The following is a 13944-nucleotide window of genomic DNA, read 5'->3' as shown; positions in this document are numbered from 1 at the left end:
TCGTATTTGGGACCTCTTGGGAAGGGATACACGAATTCATGACCTTGGGGTTGTTTATATAGGTGTAGAGATAGGGCTTCAGTCATTATCCTTATCTAGTTGATTATCCATTAAGCAACCAATAAGATAATCCTTGAATCCTTATCATACTCAAATTCTAAGGCTTTCCAACCTTAAATTCGTTCACCACACTAATAAGATAATCCTTACCTTATTTTGTAACTATCACATAATTACAAATCAGCCCCTCTAGTTTAATTAATTACATTTGATCACAAAACTAATTCTTAATTAATTATCGACCAATATTAATTAAACAAATATGATTTCTCCTTTAATATATTATTCTTATAACATATTAATAAATCATATTATCCTCTCTCTCTTTATTCATTTCTCCAATCAAGTTGCTTTGGTGAAGGCAACCCAAAAGGACCATGCACCATCGGGTCAAGTACATACCAAAATAGTTATGGACTTAGACACTAATCCAACAGTCTCCCACTTGGATAAGTCTAACAACTATTCTGCGTATGACTTCGGATCTCGATCTGCAATCGTAGCTCTCCAAAGCCGCTGTCAACTCTGATCATATCAAATACGCGTGTCCTTAGATAAGGGATCATATATTCCTCCATTCTAGATATCATATGAGATATGATTTCAAATCATTCTCTTTGTACTATATCTCGATTTCCGATTTATGACGACAGACTAATTGAACAAATCAAATTAGCCCTAGCCCGGCCGAGCATTTACGTTTGTCATCACTAAACCATCGAGGGGCCCAAAGATATCGCTTTTATCCTACTTTGAATAAAAGGAACGGATAAACTTTGATACAATGCTTGCTTGTACTCACGCACCAAATCACACACAACAATATGTTTTATAACACCAAGTTACTGGTGCGTTTACAAATTATCAATGTGCAACCGATTTGCAAGATACAACTCACACATCTCGGTCTCAAGAATATAAGATGTTATCGTCTCACCAATCACTTGTGATACAATCCATGGAGTGATCCAAGTGAGCGTGGGTTTAATCCAATGCTTAAATCACATTCATAAGCACTCATGAACGTTGCAGCAAACATTTGCTTATGTCTAATACTCTTTTAGACAATCCACACACCAATTCACAACAGTCTTCATTCATACCTACTTCCAACATATGAACGACTGTGGCCCGTTTGAATAATTCGATTATTCTTAATAAACTCAATTATTCTGGAAGTCAAAACATGCAAATGTGAAACACAAGAATAATACTAATCCCATATGGCCTCAAACCTTTGAGTATAAATAAAACTCCTTTTATTTATCACCATATCGATTACTCATTATTTGTCGTTTCGGGTAATCAACTTCTTACTTGAATTCCAACACTTGTCCCATGCTCCTAGCATGCACACAATGTTTACCTATGGTTCTTACTTTGTGAAATAGATCACATTGAACACATTTCCAATCCTTCTCATTTCACAACTCCAAATCCGTTTTTCATAAGTTAAAGAATATCAAATTCTTGTTACTTATAGAATATGCTAGATTCTAACATTCTATGCAACTTATCCTTTCGTAATGTCACTGCACCAAAGTCATAAAGACTATTGCCAATGATATTACGAAGTCCTCTATCGGAGATTGTTACAAAACAATTCCATAGACGTGATGTCTCTCACTCAAAGTACATTCTTTGAACATCCTTTTGCATAGAAGTTTCTAATCTAATCATAGATTTCTCAATATTCAATTCCCAATATGGACACATTTCCATATGTTCCATATGACAACTCATTCTTAATAGAATCTTATCTATTCGTAACGATGTCGATATGGTCCATCCAATATGGAAACATTTCCATATTTTCCAATACTATACTTCCAACTACTCACAAGCGACCAATCCTCGTCGAACTTGGATTTTTCTTTGATAGTTGTTTAATTATTTTAGTCAAAACCGATTCTAGTCCCTTTTCCCTCTAAATGCGCTAGACATTTGGAAAATTTTAGAATGGTCAAACATTAAAGCATTTGCAATCGATCCTATACCCGAAGCGTATGGGACACGACGCATAATGTTTTATTTTCTATGTTCTCAAAATTCGAATTGTGAAAAGGGATGCCGTAATCATAATCGAAATTTTAAGAACACACTTTGTACCTTTGACTAAATTTTATTAACATTTCTCAATCTAAACCTTTAGATTTGAAATGAAGCATAATATTCTCTCCCTTAATTATAGCAAAACAACTCTTCAACTATTGCGACTTTGCAAAGTATGACTCTTGTTTTCTATAATTAATATTGCTAACCTTGCAATACTTTCCTTAATAATCATACAATCATAACTTTTATGCTCCCACTATCTTGATGATTATTATAAAACATAACACTTATGCTCCCACTAGCTTCGACATGTATTTATAAACATCTTAACTTTCAGAAAACAATGCTTATTGAATTTCTTAAGTCCATGTTTCTAATACTTAGTGCTTTGATAATCTTTTATCAAGGATTCTTTATACACCTTTGCCTTCGATAGTTCATATGTGTGTCTAAACAATTAAGACTAATTGCCAAACCTCACAATTCAAATTATGGAAAGGGATGCCGTAACCATGATTGAATTTGAGAATGCAATTTTACAATCACTATCTTCTTAAAATCTCTCTTAGTGAAAGCATTTCTTCACAATCATTTACTTAGATTTGAGCGGTGTATGTGTTCCTATCCATGTGAATTTGTTAAAACCAAAGTTTATGACAAATTCAAACTCATATGGACCGAGCTTTCTTAATCTTGATTTCTTGCCTTATGGTAGCACAGCTGCCCACCATGTCTTCCAAGTAGTTAAGCGGCTCACCTTTTCTTATCAATGTACCTTTCATTGATTAAGGTGCTTTGCCTTTTATGCGTTCAAAATGAGAACTCATAGAACTCACATGCATAATTAACTCGATTGGATTGGCACATAATCAAGATAATGTCAACACGACATGTTGTAAACCTCAACTCGTGTGCTAGTGATGATCGATAAGGTTTATTTGATTTGTTCTTGAAACCTTTCAAGACCATTAAGACTCCCACTGACTCCTTGACATATAAGATTCTCTTGTCATTAACCATTTCTTGACAAACAAATATTCAAGAGTTAGTGTAGTTTTTATCAAAACACTTCATAAATTGGTACTAGTTGGCCTTTGTCTTATTCAAGACATCACAACTTCCCACATTTGATGAATGTTATAAACCTTTAATACTTTTCACTCATTGTCACAATCTTAACTTTAAGACTTGTTATTGGAACGAAGTATGATTGACTTATTGATTTAACCATTTCTTCAATTCTTGATTCCTCTTCTTAGACATACAATTGTACTAAGACTCACTTAGAGGATCAATTGAGATATGGTTCTTAATCACTAAGACATATCATAAAGCATAAAAGCTACTCTCCCTTCTTCTTAGAATGGAGAAACTTTTATCTTTCTGCCTACTTGATTCTTCTTATTCGTTCTGCTATTGATCTAAACCCTTTAATCAATTCAGAATTACACTTAATCTTGTAAGTATAATCATATTTACTAAACCTTTAGTAAATCATGACGAATATCTTTGTTACTCTTATGGTGGACTTGATCAACACGCAACTTTGTGTGCTCGATCTCTTAGTCCTTCATTTGACACTTTGTCAACGAATTAGTCTAATTTCCAAATACGAAATTTCTCATTCATCGTGCATCCACGTTGCATGATTCCAAGTTTCTGTCCAATTGAAACTTTGGGCGATGAGAAACTCTCCCTATTTGGTAAATTCTCGACTTTTCCATAAACACCATAAATAAGAATCATATCCATTTGTTGTAGAAATATGCAAACACCAATTTTCATAACGATTTCATTGCAAGGAAATAAATAAATAAATAAGTCAAACAAAAATTTATTTTATTTATAAAAGCAGCGGAAAACATATGTCCTTACAATGCAAAATCCATTGAAAACTATGTATTTCAAAAGAAAATTTTCTAACAACTCTATCATAACTATCTAAGATCAAAATCTAATCTTCAAGTCCATGCGATCAAGATCCATTCCTTATGATTAGATTCATCTTGCTCTTTCACCAAGCTTCCTTTCTTTTCACTGATCCTGTAAAACATTCAAATGCAATCTTATTACATTATGTATTAAGAATTAATGAATAGGAACTTAATGGAGTTAGATAGTGGACTTTACCTGAATCGCAGCCATACTCTTTGACTCTCCCATCTTCTGGACTCTTCAGGCTCATTGGGCAGACTTGTATCCAACACCCTTTCTTTTGGCAGCAAACGTAGGTCGGTTCTCCTAGAACGTCCTCGGAAGCATGGTCGGTTGACTTTCCCAACAAATACGCTCCATTGCTTCGCCAAATCATTTCTGATTCAGCAGCAATGAGCATGTAAGTTAGGTCAATGAGGTTGTCGTCATTATTCATCATATAATACTTTCTTTTGAACTCATTATATGATTCAGGAAGTGACTGCAAAACCCAATTCACAGCCAACTCATCTGGGAATGACACACCTAACATTATCAACCTATCAATGTGTGATTTCATTCCTAGAACGTGGGCACACACGGGTTTACCATCTTCATGTTTCATTTCCAATAGGGCTTTAGTGATATTGAACCTTTCAATTCTTCGATCTTGTGGGTTGGGGGGAACAAAAGGAGGAGGAGGAGGAAGTGAAGCATGATTTCTCGTTCCTCGATTAAATCGTGGAATACCATCTTCATGTGGAATACTTGTTCCACGGGATTTGGGAAGACCATAGTTGTCGAACTTTGACATCTACAAAACGGGAGAAAACAAAAACAAATTCAAGTTAGTTGATTGATTGAGTCCTTAGTAAATCACCCAAATAAGATACTAAGGCTAGGACCCAACACAATATTCTACAACTCGGGAGAGGGATGCCGTAACCCTAATTGCAGAATATTTGAAGGTAAGTGAATGACGATTCACTAATTTCCACCATGAAAAACGAAAAAGAAATTTAAGTTTTAAATCTATGAAAATTCCTAGATCCTTTGAGATACATTGAACTTTCAATGGCATGTTTATATCTCGATATGCCCTTCTTGTTTGTGACTGGGATGCCGAGGATCACAAAGCGGGTGTGAATAACCATGCAAACTACATGGTGCCCTCACATGTTACGGTCACCTATTCGATGTGCCGGTAAACCACACACGCTCCACCGAACTATGACAAACATTGAGTCACCCTTTGCTACCTTTGCTTAGACCCATTTAGTGTGCCGGTTAACCACACACGCTCCACTAACGTCTTCGCAAGGGCACAAAGTGTAATTTCATGGAATTGCATCAATTCACTTTTGCCTAAGTAACTAAGATTGGGAATTTTATGAAAACATTTAGTTACTTGATAATTCATTATACTTATAATGGAAGGTTTCGTCCTATCCTACCCGTTCGGCTAACGACCCTCCACTAGTCAAGAGTGCGGTGGGTAAGAGTGGATACCCATTCAATCGCCATTTTATAGGCAATTTCCTTAAACACCCCTTATAGACCAGCTTCGTGAATGAGGCCTACTAACGGTAAGACTGACTTTTAGTTATACATATATATAATGTTAGACTTTTAATGTTATATATAGTATAGGGTGTATTTTATAACTTTTAAAATACTATGTGGTTAACTTTAACAATTACACTTTTAATTCTATTAAATGGTTAACCTAAACTTTAATGGATTTATTAAATCTCTTTTAATTATACACCTTAATTAATTTATAAAACCATAAGGGTGTGATTTGAACTTTTTCAAAACTATGCTAGGGTTTTAGAATTTAACATTCCTAATTAAACTTTTAATCAACTTTTAAATTCCAAAACTTGAGGGCAAGTTTTGAAACATTTCAACACATTAGGGTTTAGAATTTAAATATGCATCAAAATTAAACTATTTAATCAAAATTTAAATTCCAAAACTTGAGGGCAAGTTTTGAAACCTTTTTCAAAACATTAGGGTTTTAACTATTTAAATTTCAAAACAACAAAACTTTTGGGGTTCAAATTTAAACTATAAAACCTAAAGGGCCAAATATGAAACTTTTCACAACAACAAGGATCAAATAACAAATAATTCAAATTAACATTTAATTACATAATTATCCATATTTGATGATTTCTTGCAAAATAATTTATCAATTTTCTTAAAATAATTAATCAATTATCTTATAAGGAAACAACTATCCTATTAATTGATAAATATCTTCAATTAGATTAAAATTATAGTCAAATATATCATATAATCGGATTAATATTAATCTAACATGATAAGGTAATTATCCCAATGCAAAAACAGCAAGAAATCCCGAGATAAGCACTGTCTGACGCACCGACTCGCCGAGTCACCCTATGAAACTCGCCGAGTAGGGGCAACTCGCCGAGTCCACAGTGGGACTCGCCGAGTCCATCAAGCAGAACACCAAAAATCGAATTTTTTAAACATATCAAGCATCAATACAATAGAAACCAATCATGGCTCTGATACCACTGATGGGTTTTGGGCAAAAGACATCCTATGTGCTCATACAAACCCTAAAGCTTGGATCTAGGTTTCTCTATTGTACATACTTTGAATCCAAGACTATAAACCCTAATTCTAGCATATGCAAATCAGAATTCACATGTAAATAGGTTTAAGAACATACCTTGATTGTTATATAGCAATAACAATCCAATTCCTTCTTGAATTGACCTTGGAAAGCAGAGAGTCACAAGTGTCACTCCTCTAATGGCTTACAAACACCATAAGCAAGTGGAGAAGGTATATAGAGAGAGGAGGGAGGTTAGAATTCGTATTTGGGACCTCTTGGGAAGGGATACACGAATTCATGACCTTGGGGTTGTTTATATAGGTGTAGAGATAGGGCTTCAGTCATTATCCTTATCTAGTTGATTATCCATTAAGCAACCAATAAGATAATCCTTGAATCCTTATCATACTCAAATTCTAAGGCTTTCCAACCTTAAATTCGTTCACCACACTTATAAGATAATCCTTACCTTATTTTGTAACTATCACATAATTACAAATCAGCCCCTCTAGTTTAATTAATTACATTTGATCACAAAACTAATTCTTAATTAATTATCGACCAATATTAATTAAACAAATATGATTTCTCCTTTAATATATTATTCTTATAACATATTAATAAATCATATTATCCTCTCTCTCTTTATTCATTTCTCCAATCAAGTTGCTTTGGTGAAGGCAACCCAAAAGGACCATGCACCATCGGGTCAAGTACATACCAAAATAGTTATGGACTTAGACACTAATCCAACAGTTATAACTAACATTCAAGACAATATTGTAAGTGTTGGATTAGTGTCTAAGTCCATAACTATTTTGGTATGTACTTGACCCGATGGTGCATGGTCCTTTTGGGTTGCCTTCACCAAAGCAACTTGATAGGATGAATTATGGAGAGAAATGATTAAATATGATTTATTAATATATTATGAGAATAATATATTAAAGGAGAAATCATATTGTTTAACTAATATTAGTCAAGAATTAATTAGTAATTAGTTTTGTGACTAAAAGAGATTAATTAAACTTAAGGGACTGGAATTGTAATTATAAGATAATTGCAATTTGGTCCATGGATTGCCTTATATTAAGGAGTGGATGAATTTTATGGGGAAACCCATGGGGAAATCGTCCAAGGCCTTAAGGAAAGGAATCTATGGGTTGCTTAGGGCTTAAGCATCCAATTTAGGGTTTCCTTATTAGATAACCCTAATAGCCTCCTATATATATAAATCCCTTATGACCCAAAAACGTGGCTAAGCATCCTTCTAGGGTTTCACATGTTTTTGGGCAGCCTCCTTCCTCTCTCCTCTTCATCCTCTTGCTCTTGGTGTTTGTGAACCATTAGAGGAGTGACATTTGTGACTCTAAGCTTTCTAAAGTCAATACAAGAAGGATTTGGGATTGTTATTGCTACATAACAATCAAGGTATGATCTAAACCCTAATTATATGTTATATTGATTGTCATATGCTAGATCTAGGGTTTATAGTCTTGGATAACTTGCATGTACAATAGAGAAACCTAGATCCAAGCATTAGGGTTTGTATGAGCACATAGGATGTTCTTATGACCAAAACCCATCAGTAAGTCCCTACACTCATGCCTTACACACGTACCAAAAAACTTCCACATTTTTACAAAATATAGTTATAAAATTTACTATAATTATTAATATGAAAGATTTATAGCAATAACACCAACAAAATTTAATCTCATATAGATAAATAAAACTTTCATTCAAGAAAACACTAAATGTCACACAAAACTCACCCAAATAAACTCAATCCTTAAACACATTTGTCTCCTCTAACCGATATCCCTACAAGTTTCATCAGATAAACCTAAGGAAAATAATAACACATGGAAATTATCACACAGTAATCAAGATTCACAACATTTTGTTGAGTTCCCCATGTGTCCACGTCAACTAACATAAATTTATAGCTCGACTAGAATAATATTTATTTACTAATTATATCTATTTTAATGCAATTTAGAATGTATAACTCTATTAAGTCTTTATGAATGACATTTCTTGAACTATCCACCCACTCAAAATACATCATTAATAAATTTTGGTTCTAATGGAAATTCAAAAAGAGTGTTATAATATTGTTAGGTGCATTATTTCACCTTTTCACATGCTTATTCATAACATTTTATTGCATTTTAGTATAATTTTGCATGCATTTCACATTTTCGGGACATTTTCGACGATCAATATACTTTTCACCATTTTTTGTGGATGTTTCAAGGGCATTTGAGGATTTGGGCATGTTTAGGATGTTCAAGGGAAGCTCTATGCAAAATTTTAGAAGAATCTGAGCAAGATTGAAGAAAACAAAAAAAAAATGAAAGTGGAGGCTTATTCAGGGGATTCCACATTCGTGGAATGCCATGCCTTTACCATTCCACGGTCGTGGAATGATGCATTCAACATTTCAGTGTTTTGCCATTCCGAGGGCATGGAATCGATGCCGACAATTTTTTATGATTTTCAAACTTCCTTTTTAAAGTAGTTTCTTGACCATTTTGGAGATAACTTCGACCAAGAGCAAGCAAGTGGTGATTTTCACATATTTTAACATCACTTAGCAATTTGTAAACATTTAGATTTTGAATTTTTAAGTTTTTTTGAAGATTAAACTTGTTGAATTGGTATTTTGATTTAGCCATGTGTAGCTAACTTTTCCTTTCATTTCTGGTTCTAGATCCTTATATACTTTAGTTAGACAATGATGTGAACTTAATTTCATGTTTATATCTAGTAATATTTTATTTATTTTCTTTATTATATGTTTGATTTGTACTTTATTCACTTGATCAATGAATATAGGGTTCATATCATTTATGTTAGTCAAACTGTGAAATCCGTATATGTTTTATGATTTGATGTTGGTAACAAGCACTTAATTGGTTTCAATGTAATCAAAATTAGTGTAATCAAAGATTGGATGTTCATATTCCCGAGCTTCTGATGAAAATTGGACATTGTTGGTATTAATTGTTTGAAATTAAGGTCTTTTAGTGATTTAACCTAAGAGCTTGTTTGGATTTTATCAACTAATTGAAGTTTTACTTAAAGATCTTGTTTTGAGTAAAATACTTATGTTAATTTGGAGATATTAGAGCAAATTAATATCTTAACTACTAACCTAGATTGAACATAAATTGAAATCATATTGTATCTTACAACATACTACTCAAAATGGGAATTAGAATCGAAAATGTCTTTTTAATTTTTGAATTTTAGTCTTTAATTTATTATTTTATGAGGTTTAATTAAATGTTAAAAAATCCCCCCTTTTAACAATTGGTAATAGTGTAGCATTTGAAAGTACGGTCAAATATTAAGTCTCGTATCCTTGTGGACCGACCCTGCTTACCCAATACTATTTTTAGTATATTTAGTGGTAGTGATTTGTGTTTTATTGTTATTTCTTTTATCCCTTTATTTGTTGGTTTGGCACACCAATCAAGTATACCCATATTTAATTATACCAACAATATAACCCAAACAATCATAGTATATATTTAAGTACGAGTATATATATATATATATATATATATATATATATATATATATATATATATATATATATATATATATATATATATATATATATATAAAAGTTAAAATCACTAAGTGTCAATTGATATTTTTTTTAGAATATATGATTCTAATGATAAAATGTATTTTTAAAAATTCATTCATATTTAATTTTTAAAAAATATAGATATCAATATTCATATTTTGAATTTTAAAAGTCAAATCGAAAAATATAATCAATTATTAGAGTCAATATCTATTTTATCTCCTATATTTATAGGTTTTGAATTTTAAAATATATGGTAACTAAATTATGGTTTTTAACATCTAGCAATAATAAATCAAAATGTTTTTTTGTCAAATGGTGTGTGCTCTTTTAATTTGATACATGTCATTTTGTAGGATTTTTTGATTTTTTCTTTTTCCACTTGGAATTTTCTTGTGCTTTCAATTTTCTTAAATTTAAAAGTAAATTTCATATTTTATGCGTGTTTATTTATGTTATGTAGAAACATCAAATTAAATTTCAATAACCATAAAAAACCGTTCTACAACCACAAATTAGGCAAATCATCAATTTTTCCATAATTTAATATTTACACATATTACAACTTTCACTTATACAATAATTTCTTCAAAACAAAAATATTATGGAATATATTATAAACAAAGAAAATAGTTTTCATAAGCTTTTATTTATTAACATATATATTGAAAAACTTGTTTTATTCATTGCATCCATAATATTTATGTAAAAATATTACTTCAAAAAAATACTTGATGCTTCTAACTTTATATTCAATCTTGTTTTAATAAAACTCATATAATAACGGATCTTACACCTAGTTTTAGAATATCTCGTATTGAAATTAAAAAATTGTGTGAAAACAGAATCATAAAATTTCAACTTAGAATTTCTCAAATAAATTAAAATTTGAATAAAACATAAATGTCTACGATTCAATGGAAAAAAATCCACTTTAATGCTTCTTTACCTTATATTTACAGGTCAAAATATTTGAAATTTTAATAATATAAAAACTATCAAATCTTAGAAGTACAATATATTCAACAAAAATAAATGGGAAATTTTCATATATATCCTTGCAAACACTTATAATTACGTATATATCCTTTCAAAGTTTATAATTACTTATATATCCTTCTTAGACTACTAAACTCTCATTTATATCCAATCTTATAATTTAATAAGATATAAATTGATTTAATATCAAAAAATATATTTAAAAATAAAAAATACATGTAAGTTTACCAAAATACCCTTGCAAATCTCAATCGATCATCAGCCGTAAGCCATTCATTGAGAACCACCGACAAAACCAAGTTCAATCTCCCCCTCGCTTTTTCTGGTCTCTCTCCTCCCTCTTCCCTCTTAGCGCTCTACCAACTACCACCATCGGTAAGCCACAACGTTGCCCTTCATGCTCTGCAACTTCAAAAAAAAAGTGTGTCGACCACTCCCCACCATTCTGTCCTAGCTACTTCACCATCCCCTTGTTCAAAAGCAGCACATTCGATCGTAGAATGCTCGGAGTAGCAGCCGTTGAGTCCCGACAAACCACTCAAGCTAACACTGGTAACCAAGGGAACACAATTTCTGCTTCAGCCCTCGAGTTCATACCCTAATTTGATTCAATTTTGGGTTTTTGAAATTGTAAGCTGTAAACGAAAAGTACATGTTTGTTGTGCACTGTACCTGTTGAGGTTTGCCCTCATAGTCAAAATCCTTCTGGCTGAATTTCATTTTCTTTTATTTTATCTTTTTACTATTATTTTATTTTGAAGTTTATTGTATCATTTTTGGTTGTATAAGTATGTACAAGATGGAAATCCAATTATAAAAATACAGGAAAAGCATTATTAAAGTTTTAGCTGATCAACCAAAGATCAGACTTCTCTTTCGCCCCATTCTAGCATAATATCACAGGTTTTAACTCATCAATTACTATTCAAATGTAATAAACAGTTGAATAGTTGGCTTTGGTGTTGTGTAGTTTCAACTTTCAACTTGTTGAAGTGTGCTTGTATCTTGTTTCATGGTATTTAGCTTCTATTTTAGTACATACTATGGATTTATGATGTTGCATATTTTGTACATCTTAGTGTCCTTATCTTCACATGATTGACCAAGTTTTTCCTGCAAATTTGTTTTACACACCAACTGTTCGACTGTTTCTTCAGTCAAGTCAAGATTTTCTTTTTCAGGAGAAGAAAAAACGAGATTACAGTTAATAAATTCCAAAATCTAATCAAAGATACGACCAAAATTACTTAAATCAGTAATAGATATAAACCTGTGATGAGAAAAACGAACTTGAATAGTGAAGAAAACGTGAGCAGGAAGACCTGATGAAGCAAATGCGATGAATAAGACCCAAACTTCAGTCGACGTATGATTAGGATGTATCACGATGTCGAGTATGTTAAAGGAGAATCACGTGATGGAGATTCACGTTGCCAAGATTAATCACCATTAATCATGATATTAATTTAATCTTTTATTTGCAAAAGGGTATTTTGGTACTTTATATGTATTTTTAATTTTTTAATATATTTTTTGATATGAAATTGATTTATATCTTATTAAATTATATGATTGGATATAAATGAGAGTTTAGTAGGTTAAAAAGGATATATAAGTAATTATAAACTTTGAAAGGATATATACGTAATTATCAGTGTTTGCAAGGATATATATGAAATTTTCCCAAAATAAATAAATATATTATGTCTTTAGTGAGAAAATATGCTAGACTTCCCATTTTCAAAATAAATGTACCCTATTTTAAATATCAGTAACAATTTGGTTTTAAGATACCTTAAAATAAATATTAATCTACATTGACGGTTTTTAAGAAATAAGAATTTGTCTTTTTTATATTTCAAGTAGAAAATTTTGAACGCAAAATGATAAATAAATTCGTAACAGTTACTAATATTATTTTTAATCGAGTCACACCGGAATTTTTGTTGAATTGCATAGTTGAAAAACCAAATAATATTGTTTATTATTATAATCTTCTGTAAATCAGAAATTTTAAATTTATCAATTAGTTTGAAATTTTGAAACAATTCTAATAATAATATTTTTGTGATAACTCATAAAATGTCACAAAAATTTTATTATTTTATATTTATATGCATCATTCTATTTCAATATAGATTAGTTTAAAATGTTCTTATTTTATCAACCTATTTTCAATGTCTATCTTAAAAACTTATGGTTTTTATGGGTTTCTAACCTATTATATATATATATATATATATATATATATATATATATATATATATATATATATATATATATATATATATATATATATATATATATATATATATATATATATATGGCTGAGTTATTGTACGAACCAAAAGATTTGTTAGAACTTGGAAACTCATAATTACTTTATCATTTTTCAACATCAAAAACATCAATCTTCTACAAATGGTGTGTCCAAGCCATATTTAGGCTAAAAAAATGACAATTTTTTTTTTCAAAATTTCCATGTATGCACAATCAGTAGTCATATGGACTGCTGATGAGCACAATCAGCAATCATATGGACTACGGATGTGCAATATCAGCAGCCATATGGAGTGCTGATAAGCAATTAGTAGTCCATAAGACTGTTGATTGTGCTCATCAACAGTCCATATGACTGCTGATTGTGCTCATCAGCAGTCCATACAACTGATAATTGTACTCATCAACAGTCATACAAAAAAACCAAAATAATAAAAAATCATCA

The sequence above is a fragment of the Lactuca serriola genome, chromosome 4 (genome assembly GCF_051521515.1).
Source record: "Lactuca serriola cultivar US96UC23 chromosome 4, Lser_US96UC23_V15, whole genome shotgun sequence".
Lineage (NCBI taxonomy): Eukaryota > Viridiplantae > Streptophyta > Magnoliopsida > Asterales > Asteraceae > Lactuca > Lactuca serriola.
This window is presented reverse-complemented; position numbering follows the sequence as displayed.